General features: G+C 46.3%; 1 protein-coding gene across 6 annotated transcripts in view; it reads right to left on the reverse strand.

The window, feature by feature from the left end:
• The window catches only part of LOC131266314 (potassium voltage-gated channel protein Shal), a 95519-nt gene extending 83680 nt beyond the window's left edge, over positions 1-11839 (reverse strand). For 3 of the 6 annotated variants that reach the window (XM_058268777.1, XM_058268775.1, XM_058268772.1), the window contains exons 1-2: positions 11652-11834; positions 8126-8472 (exon numbers count right to left, since the gene is read on the reverse strand). The gene's annotated coding sequence lies outside the window, so the exon portion shown is untranslated. Of the gene's footprint in view, positions 1-8125; positions 8473-10810 lie in introns of all 6 variants that reach the window. The other 3 variants (XM_058268776.1, XM_058268774.1, XM_058268773.1) reach the window with 3 other exon arrangements.
• Between the last annotated feature and the right edge of the window lie 1414 nt (positions 11840-13253).

Here is a 13253-nt window from a genome sequence, read left to right on the forward strand (position 1 = left end):
ATTTTTTTCACTTTTTACCATTTAGGTCAGCAAACGTAAGAGGATTCTCAAAAAAATAATGCTGAATCAAATTGTTTTATTGGCCCTCAATAGTAACTATGATTTCAGTGCACAGATTCATAAACCTGATAAAATACACTGCAGATAAAATATGAGCATTGAAATAACTAACTAAATATGGTGGGAATTGAATAACTGTACAAATAGCTGTACAAAAATGATGATTAACTATAGAAATCATTTGTTTTGCAATGCGTTCATATTGAGTATGTGATTTTACACATGAGATAATAGATTTGATTTCTAGATGATGAGGTCTAGAGATGAGTTTGTAATTTTGAACTTGAGATTAATGCTTTGATTTCTACATGGGAAAGTTATTACAGATGATACGTTTATTTATTCGCATATTTTTAACCGGAAAAATAAATCACAAGCGCAATATTGTTTGGTTTACTTGTTCACCAAATTGAGAAGCTTCAATTTTAAACTATTTTAAACATTTAAGTTGAAAAGGAACCAAACATACTAAGAAAGTTAACAAATTAGCACTCAAAAATGGGTTTTACTTTGCCTTAAATATTAAATTGCTTTGTTAGGCTTAGGAAAAATGTTTGCTTGCCGGTGTTTGGTTCAATCTAATCCTGTTTTGTTGCGACCAATTTTGCTTCGCTCTTCAAGCCTCGACATCAATTTCTTTACGATCAAGACAAACGCTAAAGGCGAGCCAGGAGCTCAGACTAAAGGCCAAGTAGGGTGTGTGAAAAAAAAATCCCCCGTTCGGTCGGTTACTTCGTTCTAAGCCGGTGTGATCATTTTCCCAAACCGCCACCTCCTCCTTCCCGATCGAACACCGAGCGGGGCCATGTCGTGCCGCGTCATCGGGGAGAATGTTTTGACGATAAATTTGGGTTCAATGTAAATTGACTGTCGCTGACTGACACCTGACACATGCGATGTGTTACCGGACCGCCGGGGGGACGCTGTGGGTAGGTGGTCGGGATCGGAACGCACGCAACATAACGGCAGCAGCAAATCGGCGAAAACGACACAAACTGCTGACTAACGCTCATATTCCTAGAGACCACCATCCGAGCGCGTCGCAAACCGAGCGTGGCCGAAGACACTTGAACCACAAACACGGCACGCCAACGCATTCGTGAGTGTGTGGGTGCGTCTTGGGAGGGGGGGTGGAAAGGGTGTGCGGGAAGGTCGGTGCTATTTTTGGGACACACTGTTTGAACTTGGCCATCTCGGCTTTGGACTCGGTGGCGTCGGTGCAGGTGGCAGTTGCCTCCTGCGGAGTTGGAAAGTGCATAATCAACATTTTATGGGCCAAACGGTCTTCATCAACCGGCAATCGAGCGCCGCAGGCGGAGTACAAGATGGTGATGGCGATGATGATGATGATGATGATGATGATGATGTTCTAAATCGAGCGTTTTTTCCGGAAGTAACTAGCACGCTTGAAAACTTGATTGTCAGTTCAATATCTTGGCGCAGTTAATGGAATCGGCCCTTTTCTTTGGCTCGGCCGAACTCGTGCGTCGTTTCCACTCCGTTCGCCAAATGATCGATGAGTATTACGCCAAAGAAATAGCCTAGCCATTGATGGCACGCACCAGATAATGGTTTTTTGCGGGTGGCCCCGGGAAGATGGCTTCGCTGGAAATCAGTGGCCAAAAGCCCGGCCAACCTTTCGGGGAATGGGTTCAACAACGACGGCGGTACGTGACCCGGCCCGGGCCGGAAAGCTAGCGAAGAATGGTTGCTAGGGATTACGTAAATATGCAAAATGGGGAAGTATTTCATTGGAAGTACTTTTAAGGGCGTCGATATTTCAAAACTGGCGCGCGCGTGCCCCGATGGAAAGGTCAACCGATGGATCCATGTGAAAAGCATTCTCTTCCGTCGATGATGAGTCCTTACAAAGACGCGAAAAATTGTGTTTCGCACGAAAACGGCGAGCATGGTACGTGCGTGGTTTACCACTTTCCCCGAAAAAAAGTGCGAACATAACAAACGGCAGACGTTCAACAAATTTTTCTGACGAATTTTCTCCACCCACCCACCCGGCCTCCTCAAAATCGCCCAACAAACGTGCAGATCACGCGCACGCCTTACATGATGGGGTAAGGAATAATTGACATCTGACGTCGGTGGCACCGGTGGTGCGTACTTCTGCACTGCACTGCAATCCTTTCGGTTGAGTGTCTTGCCGCGCTCTGGCTCGCTTTATCATTTATTTTCCACCTAGCAAAACACAACCCCTGCATGCGAAACTCGACGTCACGCGTCAAGCGGGTGGTAAGTGAAAAATAAAAACAAACGCCAAACAAACGGTGTGTGAAGAAAAGTTTTAGAAGCGATCTTCAGCTGGCTTTTGCGTGGTTTTAGCTTGATTCTCTTGCCGTCTGACTAAAGGACATAATTTGCGAGGCCATTCCCTCTTCCCTAACATCCCGCGGAACGCCGCAAGAATGGGGTACGGTTGGGAAAAATTCGTAAAATTTCCCTCCCTTCGCAAGCGGCGTTCAAACATATCCCCCCGTTGGAGAGGAGAAAGGAGAACGAGAGAGAGAGAGAGGGCAAGAGGAGAGAACCACATTAAATAGCAACGCGTAAATAAAGACTTCATAAAAATCCTAATAAACGACGGCTGCAGACGCACGCTCTTGAACGGACCACGGCACGCCAGGCGCGCGAGGAAGCAGAAGGAAGAAAACGTAAAATACAACACCATCTTCTCCTGCCCCCAACTATCCCTCCACTCCCGGCAAATGATAACGGAACGCGAATGAAAATCGCAAGGAAAACGTGGGGAAATCATGTGATAATTGTTGGTTTAAAATCGAAATTGAACAGAAGGGTTTTTATTTTTAACGAACGTTAAGGATGATCTTCATGGTTGCTTTACGGGGGTTGGAAAGGAAAGGAAAAGAAGAAGGGAGCACGCCATCATGCAGGCGAAGCGGTAGCAGAAGCAGCGGTGAGGGGCCTGCGAGTCAAAGTTGCACAAGAACTCCGACCGAAAAAGGGGGAGGGTGAAAACATAATATTTGCTTTGTCGGGCGCACTCGGGGCTAGCTTGGGTTTGGAAAAACTTGCAAGAGGGAAAGCAGATTTACCTCCATTTGCCTCCCCCACATCCACCCCGTTACTTCCTGCGTCAGCCAAACCTGTTTGCTGGGAATCGCGGCTTCGTTCGAGGTCTTCTCGAACATCAAGCAAGATAAATGAAACAAACTTCAACAAGACGTCGAGAGAAAGTACCCGATCTGCGATCGATGGGGCAAGGGGTTGGGCGTGCGGCAAATTTGGCGTTCGCACGTTAGAAATACGTTCCGCCTCCGACCGAACCGGTGTGCTGTGTGTTTGGTTTTTGTTACCGTATGTTTTTCTTGAGTTTTTGTGTGCTTGTGTGCCTTGTGCCCTTCCCTCGTGCGGTTTGTAATGTGTTTAACAGGCACGGACCGGCTCGGGGTGGGGTTTGGGGCGAATCCCGCAGGGAAATAACCGAACTGATGTATAAATATTGGAAAACAACCCTCCGTCGGACCCAACGCGCCACCCCGCGCACGCCGAACGGGTGCGATCGCGCGGGGTTTGATGAAAAATTGCGGAGGAAAACCGCAGTCGTTAGCGAACGCAGCGGGAGATGTGTCCGATTCGGCAAGTGGAAACTGTCGACGCAAAGCGACATTACGATCGCGCATACGCACATGACACACGCAAATAGGCCTCGGCTCGGCTGTTAACGTCTCCATCAGCGTCGCCTGTTTGTTGTTCTTGGTTAGTCACTTTTTTTTTGTTACGTTTGCGCGCTCATGAAAACGTTCCGGGTGGATAATGCGGAAGTTTTGGCGTTATCCGAGGGTTCGACGATGTTTGGAGCGTCGTTTGCAATGCCTTGTTAAACGAAAATGTAGCGTCGGTAACAGGTGTGCCAATTAGGATGATCTATACAATCGTTCGCTACGAAAGAGCGCCGTTTAAATGGAGAGTTGTAAAGTGAATACCCGTGTTCAATAATGACTTGATAATAGACAGTTGGAAATTTTCCGGAAAGTCAATTATCCGCAGAAGCTTTCTTTTTTTCATCTTTTCTCGTTATATTATTTAATTATGTTTCATGTTTCATACTTAGTTATGATTCTACAAGAAGAAGATCATCGTAACATTATTCGATGAAAGAACAAATATAGATTAATCAGTCATGGATTGTTTATGTTTCGATGTTCGCTCTGAAGTTTCCAATTGTTGTAAAAGGTTACATTTTGTTCTGTTACAAAACCATCGCGTTTAGTGGATCTATTTTTCTTTGTATTCCAAAGATTCATTAAATGTTTAATGAGATTCGAAGAATTTTCTTGTTATGAATGCTAGAGAAGAATTCGAACATGTTTTGAAATGTTTCAATAACCAATTTTGTTCCATAACCGACTTAAAATGTGTGCAGGCCTTAACTTCTGTATCATATTTTTTACGCGCGTTCGTGGTGATTTTTAGTATTTCGTAGATTGAAATGCTGTTATGTAATTTTTCGACGCTCAATTCAGGTCTTGTCTTATCCTTTGATTTAATCAAGATCTTGTGCTGTTTTTGTGTTTTTCAAAAATAACCTTTCTACGCTCTAATAGTTCGACGTAAAGTGATATCTATAATTCTCCAGACTAAACATAATCATCACTAATGTAACTTATGTTTTAACGGTTTAAACTAGTGTTGCTCCTGACGAATATGTAGGTGGAATGCATTCATATTAATCACTATGAATTCATATGAATTTATGAATATATCTTGATGAACCTATCGAAATTTTAATGAATCTTCGTATATCTTTCATGAATCTATCTCGATTCTTAATGATTCTTTGATTGGCGTGATCAAGCAATATAAAAAAAGGATGTCCCTCACCCATTGTGTTTGGCTTTACTTTTCTGTTTTTGTTACATATACGAATATTTAGGATTTATGAATCCCTCTCATGAAAAGATTCATGAATCTCGAAAATGTAGAAAAGTGTCATTCTGATTCATGATTCTGAATCGGAACTACATGACTCTTGTTTAAACTCTATGCCTAATGAGGTATTTTATTTTCAAAATTGTGCGGATTTAGTCAGCTTGCAACAATTTTTGGTGATTTTTTTAAATGCATAACTGATTAACAACTTGAGATAATGACAAGGCATGCTGTCACGCAAAAAAAATCATATTAAGATTTAGTTTTCAGTGTCCCAGAAAAGATTAACATTTGCCCCTGTGCCTTTCGCAACACAAAAAAGTACTCAACAAGAGACGAGACAAGCGAGCGAGCTCTATAATCCGTAAAACACAGTGTTTCGCGCAAATTTTACGAATGAACCATCAGCTCATCTGTTGAATAAATCGGATGCCACGTCCCAGAACGCCTCCAAAAAAGGGCACGTGTGTGTGTGTGTGTGTCTCGCCCCGTCCGACCACTCGACGCTAATCCAACAAGTTGCATTGTCAGCATTGTTGCTTGGCAAATTTTCACTCCCGATGCTCGGTGCGGCAAGTCGGAAAACTCATTGCACCATCCCGTGCAGCCGTGCTGTGTGTCTCTGTGTGTGCGTGTGTGCGTTTGTGAAGCAAGTGTTGGCAACGGTTTCGAGCCGAACCTGGCGTCCCGGTGGGCCGTGCGAGCAGGGCAGTGAGCCAACAAGCCACAGGACACCCCACAGGACGCAGGCTTGGCCGATGATCACCGAGATTGTCGCCCGGCCTCGTCCGCACCCCCCCCCCCCCCTCCCCCCTCTCCATGGCCCAGCTCAAACGGTGACATCCTGTGCGGTGCTTAATCACCGCCGTGACATGCCAAAGGTGCGGCTTTAGTTTGTACGAAGGCTTGAGTGTGTTTGTGTGTGTGTTTTTTGTTCCACTTTAAACCAACGGATCGATTCCTTCGGCCCTCCACGGAGCGATCCGTCCTTCGGCAAGCTTCGACCGCTCGTTATTAAGTCATGGATTATGAGCAACACAACAGGTTGGCGGATCGGATCGGGCTTGGGCGTGCTGCCACCGCATCCCGGAACCATGATCGTATCGGTTGGGTTTTGGTTTTTTGGTTCCAACCCCCTCTCTCCATACTCCGAGCTCCCTTGCCTACCTCATCTCATCCGCAACCGGTGCCTTTCTTGGCACCGATATCGAATTGGTTGTCGGTTTCGCTTCAGTGGACGATGTTGTTTTCCCGGCCCGTCGCAAAATGTGGCAAAATAGTTCCCCGGTCGTCGGGCAGATGGTCGATTGGAACGGGTTGGAAAGGGGGCAATAAAATCCCAGCCCTCTCGGCTGCCAACAATCTGCCCCCGAGATGTATCTATTAGTGCCGATTAGTGGTGGTGATGGTAGCCGGTGCCGTCGACACGTTCTAGAGCTTGAACCACCAGGTGTTCCCAGTGCGCCGTCGAAAAGGATGAAGATGTTTGGAAAATTGGCACAAATGACCGTTCCACGGAGATCGTTTGCGTATCATTCGTATTTACAAGCTTGTTTTATTAAAAACAAGATTTAATATGATGCTCTTCGGAAGGGATGGTAAGGCCACCATTTCGACCGGCCAGAAGGTAAACCGTAGGGAAACCTATCGCAGGCACCTTTAAACAATACCCTTTCGTCCCGTTTCGCGTTCCACCCCAACTCCCCGTGCGCACAGCCGGTGAGCATCTTCAGTTTTATTACCATTTTGAACGACGATGGCACATCGCGCCGTTGCGGAATGATTAAACGCGTTCCCGAATCCCGAATCGTAAAAAGAAAAGCGCGCACGGCATTCGCGGCCCCGGATCCGATCGGTGCCGGTGAGGTTCAAAAGTGAAAGTGGAGCAAAATTAATTGCACCCCCGGCCCAGGTTAATCGCATCGTAAAACCGTGGCATTAATTTATAATTATTGCTCCCGAAATTCCACGTTCTTTTGGGGTGTTTTTTTATGAAGGTGAAGAAAGGGGGAGGGGGTGAGTTTTACCTTGCGGTTTCCCCTAAAAGAAAACTCACCCTATCTGACTTCTTATCTCTCTCCCACACGCACTGTTTCCTTTTCTTTTTCGCTTCTTCACTTCGGACAGTTTCGAAACGGAGCTGATGACATTGACATTGAAGCGCGCATTGGAAAGAGTTTCGGTTGGAAGCTTGGCCCGATGAAAATTTTCATTACTGATTCACCCCCTTCGGAAGGCGAACCGAACGCTGCGCGTTGAAGTATCGCTTCTCTTAAAATACGATTGTGTTAATCGTCGTGACGATTATAGTTCTCCTCCGTCACGTCGTCGAAAACAGACCATCGCACGGCACAGCGCAGCGCAAAAAGAACAGAAACAACAATCGACCAGAGGTCAGTGAGCACCGATTGGCCCCGAAAGCGGGAAAACTCGATCGTACCTAGGGGGTGGGATGGGAGGGGCGGTAAACCATCTCAGTGGATACCGAAAAAAAACACATATATATGCAAGGAACGTTCTGACCACTACCACCTACCATCATCACCATCATCATCGTCGTCATCATCATCATCGCCCGGTGAACCCTCATTAATCGAAGGGATAAACCACCCTTCGGGTTTGGGAAAAGCAAGGTCGACCCGCGAGTGCGGTGGTCGGAGGAAAAAAAGGGAACGGTATTAGATTTATTCTTATTTTTAACATCACGCACCTTTCTGTTGGGGTTTGTTTGTGGGAGGTATGGGAGGGAGGGAAGTGGAAGGTAAGAGGAGTGGAGAAAATAGTCGTTTGCGATTTCGCCCGCCCGACCACTCGAATCGCCTGTAGACGATCACGTCACGCGCACATTTCTGGTGCTTGGTGATATCACACGATACGCCGCTAGGAAAACATTTCGCACCATCACACACACACAAGCACATATACACAAACCCACCACAGTTCAGACCGGATTAAAAGAGTGGTGCCAAGCGCGGGTTTGTGTCAGCCGTTTTCTGTCGCCGCACGGGGACTGGGGGAGACCTCGAGAAAATTAGGCTTTTCCTCTTGGCTTGGGGAAGCGGGCCGATCGAAATAAGCCGCTCGGTTCATGCAGTATAATTACGCAGAGCTCCACTGAAGCACGATTAATTTCCTAAGTAATTGCCAGACCATGACTTACCTTTCGCGACGACGGAAAAAAATCAACCCGCATTCGGTTTGACGTTCAGCTGGGGTTTTTCTTTACTCCCCTCTTTTTTTTTTGTTGTCACCACTGGAAAACCCCGTCAGCAAACTTTGGTTCACCAGTTCCACTTGTTTTTGCTTTTCTTTTTTTTCTATCTTCCCGCACTTTTCCTTCCCAGTACCAAAGTGCATTAAATGCGCACGAATCGATATGCAAATACACACGCACACTTTCCTTCACCTCACCGACACGCTCGAATTCTGCGTCACGATGCGTTACACACTTTTGAATTGAGCCAACCGCGCCAACGAGGCTCGCACGTCAATCGATTGGAAAACTGGCTGCCGGAAAAAGAGAGTGGGGGGAAAAAAAACAACCAATCCAGACAAATGAGCCAAATTGCACTAGCACACTCTTCGCTGGCGATATCTTCGGTGGACCACTTTTCCAAGCACCACGTTTTTTTTTTGCCTTCTCGTCGGAAAACTCCAGCGCTCTGGAAGACACACACACACAAACAAACAAACAACCGAACCTAAGCAAAAGAAACCCTTTGCCGACGGCACCACCAGGCGAGGGAAAGGATTACACTGTGTTTCTGCGTACTTTGGCCACCCCGTGGAAACTCTTGGGGTTTCCCTTTCGCTGGCCGCTGGCACTGTGCTGTAATTTGTATTTCATTCTAGGCCTTCGGTCGCCTTTTCCTTACTTTCCCCCCTCCTCTTCTCTTCGTGCTGATTGTAGGACGAACTTTCTGCCCAACTGCTAGATATTTTCTTCGATCGGATTTGCCTCCACCGCTTGCTGGGTTGGTTTCTCATTTCTTCCCTTACCCGTGTTTTTTCTTTTCCTTTTCCCAATTGGCTTTTTCCTAACTTGGCTTCGGGTTTTTTCGGGGAGCTAAAAGCCTGCTCCACTTGTGGATCAATGGCAATTACAATTTCTTTCGATCGTTTCGGTTGCGTACGGTCGCTGCAAGCCGCCTGTTTCTTGTCGTGTTGCGAGACTGTTTCTTTGGGTGTATGTTTTCTTCTACAAGTGTTTTGCCATTCGTGTTCATTCAATTCTCTGCCCAGTTAACCCTCGGTGCCGATCGACATTTTCCAGCTGCCGGAGGTAGAAAGGGTTTCCATCTGCTTGATAGCTTTAACCTGTTTTCATGAACTTTCGCATGCGGAACCGTCTCAGAAGAAACTCACTTCCACATTACAGGCTTTCGATCAACGTTCGTCCTTTGGCGTCGGTGTACGGCTTGCCATCTCGAACGCACACATAACACGGCACAGCACACACATGCAAGCGAGCACACTCTAATGTATTCAATGGCGTATCTTTGCGAGACATGCTCGTCTCGGAAGAAATCCTGCTAGTGGATGATTTTCCCTTGATTAACGTGTTGAAGGAAGCCGCCGTTTGCATAAGCGTGTGACGATTGGTGGACACCGTTCGATAAAGTGCCTAATAAAATTCGATAGCACCACAATTTTACTTTCCAGGTACCATTTAACGATATTTTCTAATCAATTCTGCAAGTTACACTAAGGCTTAGGGATTTTTTATGGTCAACTTGTTTAGTTTTCTAATAGTTTAGTTAGAATAGAGAGAATGGAATATTTTGTTTGCATTAATTGCATTTTTCCTTGCCTTATGACTCTTTTCCAAGTTGAACTAGTGCCCTACATGGTTTATGGTTGCTTGTTTGAACAACATAATAAAACCGTTTTCTCAGTAACGTCTTCAGAGCCATACAAGGTGGCTGTTTTGACAGACTGCAAACGAATCGAAAGGAGTGCTGGCCAAACCCGTCACATCTGGCGACAGACTGATACCATCGAACGATTTGGACGTGCGCGGTTTGCAATCAAATAAAAAAAAGCAAGAAAAAACTCTTACAACCTCACCCGAAGGACGTTTCTCGAAAAGAGGTTGGAGAGCCTGAATATGATTTTTCGCTTCCGATAGCAGATTCCCCGGTTTTTTTTTTGTTTGTTTCGTTCGATTTTCTTCAGACCATCGAGGAGGCTGCTGCCCATATGCGATTTTCTCGCTCGTTCCCTCCGACTCTCTCAGTTCCGCCTGCAACTCTCCCTCGTCATCGCCTTTACACACACTCTCCACACAATGCCCACACAATCGACACAATGTTGGGAACCGAATGTTAAGTCACTCTGGTAGTACTACGCACGTTGCAATGGGTAAGGGGAGGGTCCGGGGTGGTAAAGAAAAACCCCAAATCGAGCGCCGTCCGGGAGACGGCACGAGATAATTTATGTAGCAGCAGAAGGTCCGGCGTCGGGCTACGGTTTTCCCTCAGACCGTTGAATTTTTCACATTCCGGGCGTATTTTTGGTACTCGCGGTCCCACCGCAATCGTACCGAACGAAAACAAAAAAAAAACGGTTGGCCGAAAACGATTGTCTAGCGCAAAAAAACCGCCAGCCAAAATAAAACAAAATCCCTTCGCACAGCCACACGCAGCTCGAGCGGACGCACACACTAACCTAGCCCACACGGCTTCCCGAGCGGAGAGTGGAAAAGTCGTAGGCAAAAGCAAAAGTTGAATTTATCAAATCGAAGTAAAGCAAAAAAAACCAACACACACACACGCACACATGGAAGCGAGGAAAATGTGACAAGCTTTTCCGCCCGCCCGACGACACTTTCCCACTGGCTGCACACTTCACCACAGCTGTCGGCGATGCAATGGAAACAGGTGCGCTCGCAGGCCTTCACCCGGAAGCTGGCGGCGATCGCAACTTGTACGAGTCGGCTCTCACGCCGTTTTCCCGTGCGACTCGGCTTTCCATCCTCCGGGACCCAAAATGGAAACGGTACAACGTGTGCACGTGTGCGTTTCGAACTCCGAACTCCAAGATTGGCTTCCAATCTTCACCGGAGTGTCACCCACGTTTGGTTGGGATCGGGTTTTTTTCCCACCGTTTTCCTGGAAAATGCTGGCCATTTTTCCCTCTGCCCAAGCATCCTGCTCACCGACCGATGCGAAGGAAAGCGCTGATTCCCCAACCGCCCTGCCTTTTCCCCGGGACCGGAAGCACCCCATTCCGGGTGCGCTTTCTCTTACTCTCTCCCTCTCTCTGGTTCTCTCTTTCCCTCTGTCTCCCTCTCTGTCTTTTCGGTGTTCCCTCTTTCTTTCTCTCCTATTTCCTTCCGGTTAGGTCAGCCAAAGGGCACCTGTGAATGTTCGCCACAACGCACAAGTGGTTTTTGGTCGAGGTTGAGTTGTATTTTCCTCTATCGTACCAACTTTCTTCGATTCAAATCATTCACACATACACACACACACACGCGCGCGCACGCACACTAGCTGGAAAGCGCAGCAAGTGGGCGCAACACCGTGTCCCGGTACAGAAACCTTGGGATGGAATCACTTCTGCTCGGTTTAAGGATGTGAAGAATCTTCAAAGCGAAGCTGCGCTTTTCCACTTGTTACGAAGGCGAACTGCACGACAGCGCGTTGGAACCACAACGATCACATTGGCACACGATGGTTCAAACTCACGGTGGTCCAGTATCACGGTGGTATCGTTTGCACTGATTTTTCTTTTCTTTTTTTTCTTTACTCTTCGCTGACCCTTTGGCTGCTGCTTTTCCTCGGCCCACCTCCCCCTATTGTGAAGGCGGAACGGAACGGCGCTCGAGCGAACGGGCGCGCTCTTACGGGATGATACCGAACGGGTGCATAAATTTGATCCAACTGACGCGAACGGAGCAGAGTTTCGCTCGCCAAGGCGGCGGAGGAAATTTCACCCCTCCCTTCCCGTCCCCCATCCCGTCACCACGACGGACTTTCCGGGGAGCGCAAACGCTGAGAGCATATTTTAACGTCGTGCCGTCTTGCTCGCCTGCGAATTGGAAAGCATTCGCCGCCGTCTCACTTTATTGCTCTCGCGAGGAACCATTTTGTCTCCATACCTCGAGCCAGCTCGCCTACACACCAGGAAAGGGGCACACGAACACGAGCTCGCTTTTCCGAGCAGGAAAACTCACGGGATACCCAGCTCGACGCGCTCTCTCGTGTTAGCCACTGTTTCAACACTCTCTCGTCATGTTCTGCTCGACGAAACACTCATACTGTTGCACCAACAGGTCGCACCAGCGTGAAACACCATGCGTTCCCACTTGGGCTGCCTGAGCCATTTTTACTTGTCGGGAGCAGTGGCGATGGCGTGAAAAGTAACTTGAATAAGGAATCTTTGTAGGTCTACTAGTTATTTTGAGTTTAAAAATTGACCATTTAACTTAGTTTCTAACGTAACGTTTATCCTAGAACTTTCCTGTTTCAATTATAACCGTCAGAATGTAGGAAACCTATTCAGCTTTAATTTGATAATAAGTGGTTTAATTTTTTTGAAAGTGTTCAAACAGATATTCAAAGTGTTCTTAGAAAAAACTGAATATTTTTTCTCTTGTTATAGTAATTAACATACTTACTGTGACTAACAAGTAAAATTGTATTTCACATTCTTAGTTTTACTGTATTTTTGTTTGATTAACATGTGGAAAGATGTAGTTAAAAAAGTCTTTGTTTGTAATCAGCTCAAACTTTAAAAACATTAAGTTCGTAGAAACAAAAAAAAGCATATCTTGAATTAGGACGATCAATAAAAATGAAACATGAAACATAATTTTGCTTGGTTTATAATAAATATTTTAAGAAACATAAATGATGACTTGCATCGTGTTAAATTTTCTAAACAGTTTTCAATTTAAATAAAGCATACATATTTACCAACCAACGTATATCTCTCGCATCTCGAATGGCTGAGGAAAACTAAATTCGGGAGAACCCGAACCAAGTGCACTATGGGCAAGTGGTTGGCAAATTATGTCCATTCAGTAGAATATCGTTCTTCGACGCTGGTTACTCACTGGGAACTCTTCTATCCATCGGAATGCGCTTGCAACATGATGCTGTATGTTGTGACGTGCATAAAAACGGTTTTCCACGAGCATAAAAAGAGAATGAGTGAAATGAGTGCGATGGTTCCAAGAATGGAAACGAGAGCAAGTCCGCTAAGCCCGAGCAGAAACATAATGGCTCCGACTTTTCCTCGGCCTCGGCGGAAAATCTCCACACATCGGTCGTTCGGTTGTTGGTGTG

The sequence above is a fragment of the Anopheles coustani genome, chromosome 2, assembly GCF_943734705.1.
Source record: "Anopheles coustani chromosome 2, idAnoCousDA_361_x.2, whole genome shotgun sequence".
NCBI lineage: Eukaryota > Metazoa > Arthropoda > Insecta > Diptera > Culicidae > Anopheles > Anopheles coustani.